Below are 12,912 nucleotides of genomic sequence, written 5' to 3'. Positions count from 1 at the left end.
TTGTTGCAATGGGTCCACCTGTATCCCTATTTAAATGATTTGTTTTTTCCCTTGCCCTCAAATTTTTTTTCATGCAATTGTTTCTAACATATTTATAAGATGATTTATTTGTTGCTTTGTATGTCCCTCCCCCACGGTCTAACCTCTGCTTTCACTGTATTTGATGTTGGAATAATTTGTGGAGGGGAAGAGAAAAAACAGACAAACATTTTATATCATGTTGTTCACTTCAGAGATCCACATAGAACCTGGCTTTCCACTGGTCTACACATCTGCCATGTACTTTATCTATCATCTATCTACCATGCATTCATTTTCAAAAAGGAGCTACAGGTTTCTATCCTTAATATGTTTTCCTAAGGGATCAACATAAACATTGATTTTCTTTCTACATACATCCAGAAGACATTTGGTCTAGAGTTATTACTTAGAAATTTAAAAGAGAAATGTGGTAGAAATCTATCAGCTTTCAAACACAGGTAGTTAAATGAATTGCACGCGAGCGGGCATGTGTGTATGTGTGTGGTATTCTGCGGCAATTTTCAGGGTAAAAAATAGCAAGGAATTCCAGATGGCAAGCAAAAGATAAGGTAAAAAAAAAACTTTTATTTCAGACTCCACTGGCAGGCAGGCATCTACCCACACACCCACACCCTCACGCACCTACACACTCACACACAAAACCTTCCATTCTTTGCAACCTAACCACAGAATTTAAAATGTTGAGGTACCCAAGACTTTACTTTTTTCACATATTACAAGAAAAAAAATACATTACAATAAGATTTGAGGTTGGAAATATTTTGTGAAAAAGTGCATCATAGAATTGGAAGTTACTAATTCAAAAGGCACTTTAAAGAATATCATTGCTATGGAAGCAGTTTATATTTCTAAAACTACATGAGTATCTCTTGTTTTGAGTAATTGCTAAGGGGTGACACTGGTTAAAAAGAAACGTGTTCAATACCTAACTTATATAACTGGCCCCTCTGTACATCATCTTTACAATAAAAATTTGAAAACAAGTAATTGCTGACTTATATCGGATATATATTCTGTGTCAAGCAGTTTTCTTAAAATACGCTAATTAATTATTGTTATAAGAGTAGAAATTTTGAGAAAAAAATGCTGGACTGTGCATATAAATGTATACAAATATCGTGTGTTGAATTAAAACAATATGAGGTAAAAAATATATTGTTTTGAGTTAGTGTTATTCTTTTCTTTTTGATTCCACCAAACTTCCATAATAGGCTTGTAACTTCTTGTACCAAGTCAGGTGCTAAATTAAAAAGCTGCATATGCTGCGGAAACATTTTGGTAGGTGATTGTATAATATTCTGCAGTCTCAGATTTAATAATGAAAACTGTTTCTTCTGATGCAAATGTTAAAAAGTGTTCAAAGGCTTAATTCTGTAATTAAATAACAAAGCACGTTTCTCATTTGAATTATCCACAGAAGGAAGTATCTAAGTCTGTTGGTTTAAAACATCTTATTAAAATGAAAACAGAAAGCACCAGCCAATCATTTAATTTTCTGACTTTTTGAATAATAGTACTGCCACAGCCAGTCACATAAATATGACCATTCATATCCCCCTCCAAAAAGACACCTCCTGTTGCTAAAATTTTGTCAAGATCTGTAAAATCTCAACTACTGATAATCTTAGTCTACTTAGTTCATACAGCCACTAAGAAAATGAGTTAAATGGATGCAAATCTGATTTGGATTTTCTGGTAGACACAGTACCAAGGTGGTAAGGTGCATTTGTGGAGAAAAGGGAAATGTTTTCCAGAAATGATTCTAAACCTTGAATAATTCAATTCCTGCATATATTTTCCTGGCTAATTTAAATATATAGGAGAGAAGACCAAAGATCACTAATGCCAATATTGGTTTTATTTCTGCATTGCCTCCAGTTAATGCCTTAAAAGAACTTTTACATATAACCTGATATCCACTATTATTACTTGTGATATGTGTAAATTTGTAATCAATTTAAGGGTTGCAAAGAAAAATATTATAGCAGCATTTTGGTATGAAATAGTTGATGCACTTAAGACGAATAAAGGAAGCTGTCTTTACAAAAGGAGTTATGTTTGTGACTGCGCTGTTAGTCATCCAAGACTTTACCAAGTAAATTAGGGATAGTGTATAATAACTTGGTAATAAACTGCTATATAGCACTTCATGTATTTACGATATTATATTCTTGTTATTTTCAAGGGTCCTTCTTGATTTTTGGGGGGCGGGGGTTCGGTGTGGGGCTTGAGCTCTGGGCCTGGGCACTGTGCTCAAGGCAAGCGCTGTACCACTGGTGCCACCGCTCCCCTTCTGATTTTCTAGTGGTTTGTTGGAGATAAGAGTCTCAAGGTGGGCTGGGAAGGTGGCTCAGTGGTAGAGCGCTTGCCTTGCATGCATGACCCTGGGTTCGATTCCTTATGACCACATAAGCAAAAAGAAAAAAACCGGTTGTGGCGCTGTGACTCAAGTGGAAGAGCGCTAGTCTTGAACTGAAGAGCTGAGGGACAGCGCACAAGCCCAGAGTTCAGGCCCCACGACCAGACCCCGCCCCCCACCCCGCCCAGCAAAAAAAAAAGAGTCTCAAGGACTTTCCTTCCCAGGCTGGCTTTGAACCGTGATCTTCATATCTCAGCTTCCTGGGTAGCTAGGATTATAGGTGTGAACCACACTCTTGAGTCCTTCTCACCAGAACAAGATGTGCACTAGGAAGGCAGTGACAGTCTTTATCCATGCATGTCTAAATATGTGTGTTTTGTGTCTTAGGTTTATTATAATTGAGAAAGAAGAGGAGAAGGAGGAAGAGGAGGAGGTGAAGGAGAAAAACCATTTGAAAAAGAAAACTGTATTCTCTCATTCAGTTTAAATATATAGGAGACTATCTCATCTAGTTTTGTGAAAACAGACTCCATGATGATCTCAAAAAAACTTTTAAATTATGTTCAGTGACGTAAATCTGACTCAACAAGACAAAGGATTATGTTTTTCTCTCCTATGTGGAATTTAGATATAAATTATTACCAAATGGAAACCTATAAATGGGGTCTTATACATATATACAGAAATATATTGACTAACCTATAGTATATGCGGGGATAGTTTTGAATGGTTACTTCTTTGAACAATAATGCAACAAATGAAGAAAACATGTATTGTGGGGGGAGGAGGTTGGGGAGGAAAGGATGGCAGGCTGATGGCAGGCAAAAATCAAAGCAGGTCACTTGAGGGGAGTTGTGCCTGATGGAGGAGAATGAGGGAAAGGATGACATCATCAATATGCGTTCTACTCACGACCTGACATGTTACATTGAAGCCATTTCGTACAACTATTTTAATATATTTTTTAAAGGAAGAAATTTCCCTATAATGCTTTTCTCAGAACACATCCCTTTCACTAAGCAGCCTGGGACTGGACTCAGGGAATTAGTTCGACTTCGCCAATGACCCCCTGGAAAAACAATGATCTACAGGAGTACAAATTAACAAACAATGGCATTCAAATATTAAGACTGAAAATGGGTTACATTTTAGACAAATAGGTTACATTCAGAACAAATCTTCCATACTTTTCTTAAATTATTTCTGCTTATAAAAGTCACAAGTAATGGGAAAACAAAATAAAGTTGATTAAACAATAAATTATTTGGCCCTTAAACAGGCAATCAGTTTGATGAGCCCCCCTTCTACTGACTGGAAGGTCTCCCCAGGGCTTGAGCAAAATTGATGGTGAGGAAAGTTTAATCCATGGCTACCCCAAGGAGTCTCAGAATATCAGACCTGGGGAAGCACTCAACTTACGCAGTTGATAAATACCAGCTAGAGGAGAATCAAATAGAGCAAGGGGTATTAACTTATTATGAGGGCAAACAATGAAGGTGGGAGGAACTTTTGCGTCTTCATTCAAATTCCAAAACAGTTTGTCAAGGTTCTCCTACCGTGTTGCCTAGTATATTTAGTGGAAGACAGTATATATCTGGAAGAGAATTTCTTGCCCTTAAAATGATTGAATCCTTGGTTACGTTTATCAAGTAGCTACAACCAATTATTTACTTCTGTGGGCACAGAAATATGTTTATGTATGATAACAGTCTAGATATAACTTAGGTTAACCAATGTACCTCTCTGAAAATGTTAGCTCATGGGGGTTGGTTAAATTATTTATGCATCATTTGTCTAAACTCACCTGTATAAATATGCTGTGTTTATCATAGAGCTCAAATTAGTGTTATTAAGTATTTATCACACTAAAGTTTGATCATAGTGCATTTAAAAAACAGAATTAATGGAGTATGTGTGTGTGCCTATGTGTAGGTGGGTGTGTATTATACTTATTCATAGATTTCTATATTTGAATAAAGGAGTCACAAATAATGTTGCTGCATACATGAATATGTATATATATATATGGCAAATATAACAGCATAAGATCTTTAAATTCTTCCTTTAATATTTTCAAGATTATTAAATTTTCACATTGCCACTTTGGAAACAAACTATTTTATCAAATGTAGCACTGTTATGCTTAGAACAATGCAAAAGATTCTTCAGTATATAAAAATATTAAAGTCATTAATAAATAGTGAGCCCTTAGAGGAAAGCTCTAGGATGGCTAAAGAAATAGCCTAGTTAGTTGATCTTCCCTTATAGGCTGAGCCCCTGAGAAGGTGATTAGTAGACATTGTGATGTAGAATATAGGAGAAATTTTAACCTTAAGTGTGGATTGGATCACAGAGGGGCAACTGCTGTGGTTGGTTTTATTGATTGGTGTAATTCAAGCAGTGATCCAAGAAGAATTTTATCACGTAAGTAGAAAGTGAGAAAGGAGAGGGAACCTAAACTAGTCATCTAGCTATTAAGACTCTACCATATTAAATACTGAGTTAGGCACTGTAAAAACAGAATAAAAATAGTCCCTTCTTCCATTAAATTTATCATGTATAGGGAAAGAATATTAAGAGTATTTTAAGGAAAAGTGTGATTGAATAAAAGAAGTAAATTGAACCAAACCTCAAAAGACTCATAAGTTACAAACAGGTTGTTTTGTTTTTATTTTAGATGACTGAATGTTTTCAGGGTAAGAGAAAAACCACATATGTTTGCGTTTTTGTATGTTCGAAAGGAACCAGACTGAAAAAGGATTGTTTGATTTAATGAAGTTGATAAAAAAGGTAAGTTATGAGCAGGTGCCCATGATTCACACCTATAATCCTAGAGATTCCAGAGGTTGAGGTTGGAAGCTCACAATTCAAAGTTAGTGTTAGATTCTTCTCTCTAAGAATAAAAAAACTCAATAGTGGAGCTGTCATTCAGGTAGTTAGAACTTTAGACTTGATCAAGAAACTCAGGGATAGGGCCCAGACTCTGAGAACTGGTACACATGCACATGTGTGTGCACACACGCATGGGCATACACACACACACACACACACACACACACACACACACACAAACACACACACACACAAAGTTTAAGGATTAAAGTCAAATATAAGATGCTATTAGAGAAAAGAATATATATATATTTAAGATCTAAAATATTTTATGGTCTAGAGAACTAATTAAGTGATATGCTTATAAAATAGACACATCTTTTCTACTAACCAGGAAATCAATTTGAAACTGAAAATCTTCTTGAGCCCAAGAGATGAGCTTCTAGTCATCAGACAAATGGTTAAATGGCCACACATTTGTATCACAATGAAATGTATGGTCCATGCAAATGTCTATCTGTGCCAGCAAATACTAGTGATCGTTTTACACACATGGATCACTTGACCTAATATATGATATATAAGTAACCCAACAATTGCACAAATAAATATTCACCTGGCAATTAAGGAAGGGAAATATGGGAGGGAATAGACAGAGAACATAGATGTTCAGAGAGAATGGAACAGGCTGAATTGGGATTCTAAAGTGTGGTATTAAACACAGGGTGACAGAGGAAGCAAAGTGAAGGGTAAGTGAGGGGATCAGGAGGGGTCAGAAAGAAGAGCAGGTGGGAAGGCCAGCAGCTGCCAGCCACAAGCAGGCTTTTGAAGCTTTCCCAGCAGCAAGGTTTGGATCAGAAATGCAGAGATTCTAGGAGAACTGTGCTTAGAGGAGTCATGGATTATCATTATTTTTATTGTTGATATTATTACCATCACTATTAACTACATTCTGTACCATGCCTATCAAGATCCCTATCTTGTCACATGTGCATTAACTAAGTCCATCACTATCAGGGGATAATTCTGCCCTTGGGAATCATCCAACAACCACCATCAGCACATAGGAGACAGTTTTTCATTCCACAATTTCAAGAAAAATACTATCACTGATGTACTCACATCTGGTCAGTGGAACCGATCACCGATCACAGTCCACACTGTTTTGTTTCGCTCTTGTTGGGTGGTCTTGATGCCTTGTACTAAACAGAACCATTTCTAGGATGAACAGAAAAAGAAAATTAAAACAGGACATTACATATGAGAACAATAGAAAACAGCTCCAGCAAAATCATTTGAAATTATAACCTACAATTGAATCATCTGAAAGGAATGTTTTATCTTATTTCTATTCATCTAAGTTTATAATCATCTTTTTTCCATATACATGGTATTGTAAAAATACTGTATAGAGGGGTTACAGTTACATGAGCAAGGTAATGAGTACATTTCTTATGGAGCATTGTTACCTCCTCCTTCGTTTTTCCCCTACCATCCCTTCCCTCCCCACCAAACCAATTCCTCCCCCACAAAATCATCTTACAATAGGTCATGTGTGAGGCTTTCCCAGAGTATAAAGTGCTATTTATGACATGATGGTAATCGTAATAATTGGTTCTGGAAAGATATATAACTTGATAGAATTGGTATTCCTTCTGGACTCGAGCAAGATTTTTCACAAAAGTAAAATTAAGTGTATCTATAGCAGCTTAGCCCCTCTTTTCACACTCATATATTTCCAGTGTATCTCTTTATTTATTGTGCTGTGATTTGAACTCATGGTCTTGTATTTCCTTGGTAGGCTGTCCACCACTTCAGTGATGCCTCCCCAGATAGTATTCTTCATCTTGAATCTACACTTTAGTTCAAACACCATAGCAAGAATATTATCTGATCTGGGCTGGGAATGTGGCTTAGTGGTAGAGTGCTTGCCTCGTATGCACAAAGCCCTGGGTTTGATTATACATAAACAGAAAAAGCCAGAAGCAGTGCTGTGGCTCAAGTGGTAGAGAGCTTGCCTTGAGCAAAAGAAGCTCAGGGACAATGCCCAGGCCCTGAGTTCAAGTCCCAGGCAGGACTGGAAAAGAGAGTGAGTGAGTGAGAGAGAGGGGAGGGAGCAGACAGACAGACAGACAGACCAATTTGCAGATCCCATTAATTCTAACTTCCAAACATCTTTTTAAAATAGAACCTCATATTTTCATGTTCTCTTCACCAAATACTAGTCCAAACTACTGTGTATTTGTTACTGTCTTGTTATAGTTATGATATATTATATCCCCTCCTTTTACTCTATTCTCAGGGTAGCATGAAAGTGATCCTTCAAGTAACATCTTCCTTTTTCAAGTAAAAGAGAAAATCAGTAAAAAAAGAACAATAAAAACCCTTATAACCTCATTCTATTTTTTCTCTCAGAGATTGCCCCCTTGCTCGTTTTACTTATAGCAAAACTGCCCACAAATCTTGGGCATTTTCCTTCAGTGGGTTTTTTTTGTTTTTGTTTTTGTTTTTCTGCTGTTCACTCTTCCTGAATTGTTCTTCTCCTAATCCAGGTGAGTCTCTTGTTTACTTTCAACTGGGTCTTTACTAAAATTCATTTATTATCTCAGTAAGAGTTTCTACAGTAACTGGATTTAAAAGCAGAACACACTCCTCCTGACCCTGTATGTTCCTATTCTCATTTGGTTTTTTTGTTCAAAATCCACAGCATCTATAAGATACAAACTTTTTATACCAGCATCAAATACAGTAAAAGCAGGGGTTAGAAACAATCATCTGAAAGAAAAAAAAAACATTTGAGTGGGCTGGGAAGGTGGCTCAGTGGTAGAGCTCTTGCCTTGAATGCCTGACTTTCTTTGGGCCTGGCTTACTTCACTTAATATAATTTTTTCCAACTCTTTCCATTTCCTAACAAATGGGGCAATGTCATTCTTTCTGATGGAGGCATAGAATTCCATTGTGTATATATACCACATTTTCTTGATCCATTCATCTGCTGAGGGGCATCTGGGTTGGTTCCATATCTTAGCTATGGTAAATAATGCTGCAATAAACATAGTAGTGCTGGTAGCTTTAGTGTGGCCTTGTTTTTGATCATTTTTCTCAAGTAAATGTTTACATCTTTGTTTCCACCCCTACTGTCTTACATTATGCCATAGGGACTTTACTATATTTTACTGATGGAAGCCATGAAGTAATTTCAAGCACGTTGCTCAGGGGTGAGACCAAAGGAAAATTATGTCCTTTGCTGTTACTGTTACTTTTATTGTGGTTATTATTATCATTCCTACTAATTATATTCTGTATCTTTTCTATCCAGAGCATTATTTCCATCATGTAAAGAGAGCTCATTCTGATGGACAAGGAAAGTATACTGAATTATATTGTCTTTCAAGTAACTAAAGAATCAGTGAATAAGTGACTTCAATTCTCCAAGAAAAGCTAGGTTCCAGTTCTATGATATTTTAGATATAACTTCATTCTGAATCTCACATCCTTACCTATAAAAATATAGTGATATATTTTTAGTCATTTCACAAGGGCGCTGGGTAAATAAAATGAGAAAAGTAAGTAGCAATATGATTTGAATATCAAAAGACGACTAAATAAGCCATGCTGGTTTGATTATGGAACACAGTAAAGACATACTTCGATCTTGATAAAATTGTATATTGCCATCTTTACAGAAAGTGATTTTTGTTATTTATACAAAAAGCTTAATTTCAGTGATTTTCAGATATCTGACCTAGCTTATAAAGTTAAATTATGGTGGATCCACTACTACTACAGAAACCAGGACTTTTGAATTGCAAAATATTTTTCCAACAAAATAACAATTATTAGCATCTGAAATAGGCACATTATATTACCTGATATAAAAGTTGTAAGATATCATACTCTAATGATAAAATAAAAATACCTAATACATGGACTTTTTCCTGTAGATTTGGCACTACTCCAAGTTATACTATTTGATTCTCAAATCACAAAGCATAAGTGTAAATATCATTGTGTCCATTTAAGAGTGGAAGAATAGAAATTGAGATATTAAGCAATTTACACAACACACTGCCAGTAAGTAGTGAAACCAGCAACCTTGGTCATTTGCAACACAATATCACATTTTAATTGAAAGTAGACTCATGTGATCTAGAGTTAACTAGAGTTTTGATAGCAGTTTGTCAGGAGTATGGGGAAATATGAGTGAATTTTAAAATAAGTCACAAGCTCTCTGTTAGAAAGATGGTAATTAAACATCCTAATCAGTATACATGCTTACCAAGGTTTAGTAAGCCCCCTAAGGATACATTGTATTCTGGCCTAACATGCGTAAAGGAACTGATATGTAAAGAATAGGTTACTTTCAGGAATTTACCTAACTTTAATTTACATATTAAGTCCAGAAAACCCTGGCCAAGATTTCTAATGCAATTTATCAACCTTGGGATAGGAACTCTGGCACTAGGGCTGGTCCTGGGGAGAGTCTTAATTCCCCAAGTCCCTTCAACCAAAGCTTAGTCATTCTCAACCTAGAAATAACCTGCTTTCAGTCTATTGAAAGTATATTCCTTTTCTAATTAACTGTCCTGAGACTTAAACTACATTTTGTATTTTGCTCAGATTTTTGTCTTTCAGAAGCTAAGGAATTAGAGCTTTCAGGTCACAGTCTCTAAAAGGCAATCACATTTACACTTTACAGAAAGTCTAGGGGATATCTGAAAGCTTAATAATGAATTAAAATCAAAATAACTGACATAGTATCTGTAACATTTTGGAGACTTCATTATTTTCTTGCAACTAGTTGGTTGGGAAGTATTCAGTCTCATGAGTAATTCATTCTCTTCTATAGTTACTTCTGTAAATGGATTCACTGTAATGGTGGAAAGTAATAGCAGTAATTCACTTTGTGATTATCACGAGTCAAAGGACAAAGGTTGATGCAATGCAACAGTGATACTCACAAGAAACTCTACTGGATTACAACTGGGGGGGGTCAGAGAAAGTGAAGGGGAAGGGGGAGAAAACAAGGGAGTGGACAACAGTGTTCAACAAGAAATGTTCTCATTAACTTATGTAACTGACATCTGATATATCACCTTTACAATAAAATTGAATTAAATTAAAACTAAAAATATGATATGACAAATACAAATATAATTGGAAGCACCACTGGTTGTAGCAATTTAAAAAATCACATAAGAATGTTTTTTCATTAGCAATCTTGCCCTCACAGAAGTGGGTGAAAATGGATGAACGCATCCATGTCTTCCTCTAATACTGACAGTTGTTACCTCTAGATAAACACCTTGTATAGCAGGAAAAAAAAAGTCTTAATCTTACTCAGACCTTTCTCCCTCTGAGTGAAAGAATGATTCTGAACTGTCATAGAGAAGAGATCCAAGGAAAGAGCAAGGAAAACCTACTGATAACTCATTTTGCTTGGCACTAAACTGAGAAACTGTTTTAGAATAACACGTACAACTTGGAATCAATCATCATCCTTCTAACAATGGTGACAAGTATCAGGAGATGACCATATACGTTATCAACAATCTTTGGGGTCAGCACATTATAGGATTCATTCTGATTCTGTGTTATGAAGATTAAGTTCCAAGTGCCATTGGTTAGTATTAACCAGGAAGGGAATTATCATGATAGATATTACACTCTTAAAATATAATCTGATTAAGATAGATATGTTGATTAAAGATGCATAAGAATCTTAAGTGTTTGGCCTACATCATATGCATACCACAGCTGAAGAACTACTAACTGGCAATCTTTTATTCCTCTTATCATGCTACTGGGGTACCCATGATCAGCGCCCTCTGGAAGATGATGCCCTTCTTTATTGTTAAATGAAGTATTTGTTTATATTTCTACCTTTTTATCCAACTGGTGCTTCAATGGGCTGGTTCTATTTGCCAAATGAGTTTTTGTTTTTGTTTTTGTTTATTAACACATCTAAACTGATAAAATTCCAGAGCTCTGTTAAGTAACTGATTGGTAGTCAGATAGGTTTGGGACAAATAGATACATTATTATGCAGAATTAACATAGAATTCATGCAGAATTTACATAGTTGTCGTGTGCTGCAGAAACATGTACAAAGAAAATATCAAATATCCCATTTAGGTTACTATATTTGTGCCACTTATGTCTTCATGTGTAAGGGCAAGAACAAAATAGAATAAGGAATATTTTTCCAGGGGTGGTGGAATAAGGTGTAAAGCTAAGTGATGCTTCAATACTGAACATTATCTTTTTGTTTTTACAACGTTATTTATAACTTGAATAAAGAATGAGACTTAACTTTAAAAGTAGATGACACATAACACTTTTGAAATTCAAAGAGCTGCGTTAGTTTTGATCCTCAGGAAAATATGACCAAAACACACACACACACACACAAACCTCCTACTGGGCATTTACCCAAATGTCCACTAACAAGGCCTTACTAAAGCTACCAGGACAACTATGTTTATCACATCAGTATTCACCATAGCTAAGATATGGAACCCACCCAAATGCCCCTCAGTAGATGAGTGAATCAATGGAATTCTATGCTTCTATCAGAAAGAATGACACCATCCCATTCATAAGGAAATGGAAAGACTTGGAAAAAATCATATTAAGTGAAGTAAGCCAGACTCAAAGTAACATAGGGCCAATGGTTTCCCTTATTTACAATAATTAGTATATGTCTAGGATAATCTTAGCAGATGAGCAGAATAGCTCAATAGCTATCTACATATGACCATATAAGATAATGCTAAATGAAATGAACTCCAAGACATGGACACAAGAGGTTTTCTTTTGTTATTGTTTTTAATGTACTACATGTATTTTTTTGTATATCCTTCCCTGTATGGTATATCCACTGTTGTTATTGTATTTGAATTTTGTACGCTGGTATTGTATGTACATTTATTTGAATTAGGGAAGAGAAGGGGAACAACAGAATGGTGAGACAAAGGACAAGGGGGGAACCAATGCAACAGCGACACTCACAAGACAATATGTTGGAAATGATCTGTACAGCTTGTGGGGGGGCAGGGAAAGTAGAAGCAAATTGAGGGAAGTTGTAACAAGGTTGACAAGAAATGTACTCCTAACCTCACTTATGTAATGGAAACCCTTTCCTACATCACCTTGGCAATAAAAAATAAAGAACTATTATTGTGGTATCTATTTTTTTTTTGCAAAACTATAAATCCTACTTCATATACCTGTTAGGAATTAACTCTTCAATACTCGGTTTGTCCTTCAGAAATGAACTTATGATTAGAGATGAATAGTTTAACAGTGAAAAATTAACTATTCATTCAGCTGTCCATTTATCCAACACAGTAATGACTCACTATGTTGCTCTATTTTAGAAGCTAGAGAATCAATAGGAATTAAGACAATTTGTATGTAGCTACCCAGATTAATTCAAAGTCTAAAACACTATACAAAAGGAAAGGACTCAAAGCAGGATGTGGATCCAGTTTTCACACTTTTCATGACACATACACACATGGCAAAGCATAAAAAACTTCACAGCTTTACTCCTGAGAAAATAACACACTTTCCCACCTACACTACCTAAACATCAGGTCAACTATATTAAGAGAAGCAACTTATCATGAAGCCAACGGGTTGTTCATTTTACCACCAAGCACCCAGAACCAAAAATG

At 35.7% G+C, this 12,912-nt stretch overlaps 1 protein-coding gene across 5 annotated transcripts in view; it reads right to left on the bottom strand.

The window, feature by feature from the left end:
- The window catches only part of Lrrc4c (leucine rich repeat containing 4C), a 1,099,028-nt gene that overhangs the window by 656,112 nt on the left and 430,004 nt on the right, over positions 1-12,912 (bottom strand). For all 5 annotated transcript variants that reach the window (XM_070032555.1, XM_070032559.1, XM_070032558.1 and 2 more), the window contains one exon: positions 6,356-6,451. The gene's annotated coding sequence lies outside the window, so the exon portion shown is untranslated. The remainder of the gene's footprint in view (positions 1-6,355; positions 6,452-12,912) is intronic.

The sequence above is a fragment of the Dipodomys merriami genome, unplaced genomic scaffold (assembly GCF_024711535.1).
Source record: "Dipodomys merriami isolate MVZ:Mamm:240054 unplaced genomic scaffold, mDipMer1.0.p SCAF_21, whole genome shotgun sequence".
NCBI classification, from domain to species: Eukaryota; Metazoa; Chordata; class Mammalia; order Rodentia; family Heteromyidae; genus Dipodomys; species Dipodomys merriami.
This window is presented reverse-complemented; position numbering and strand designations above follow the sequence as displayed.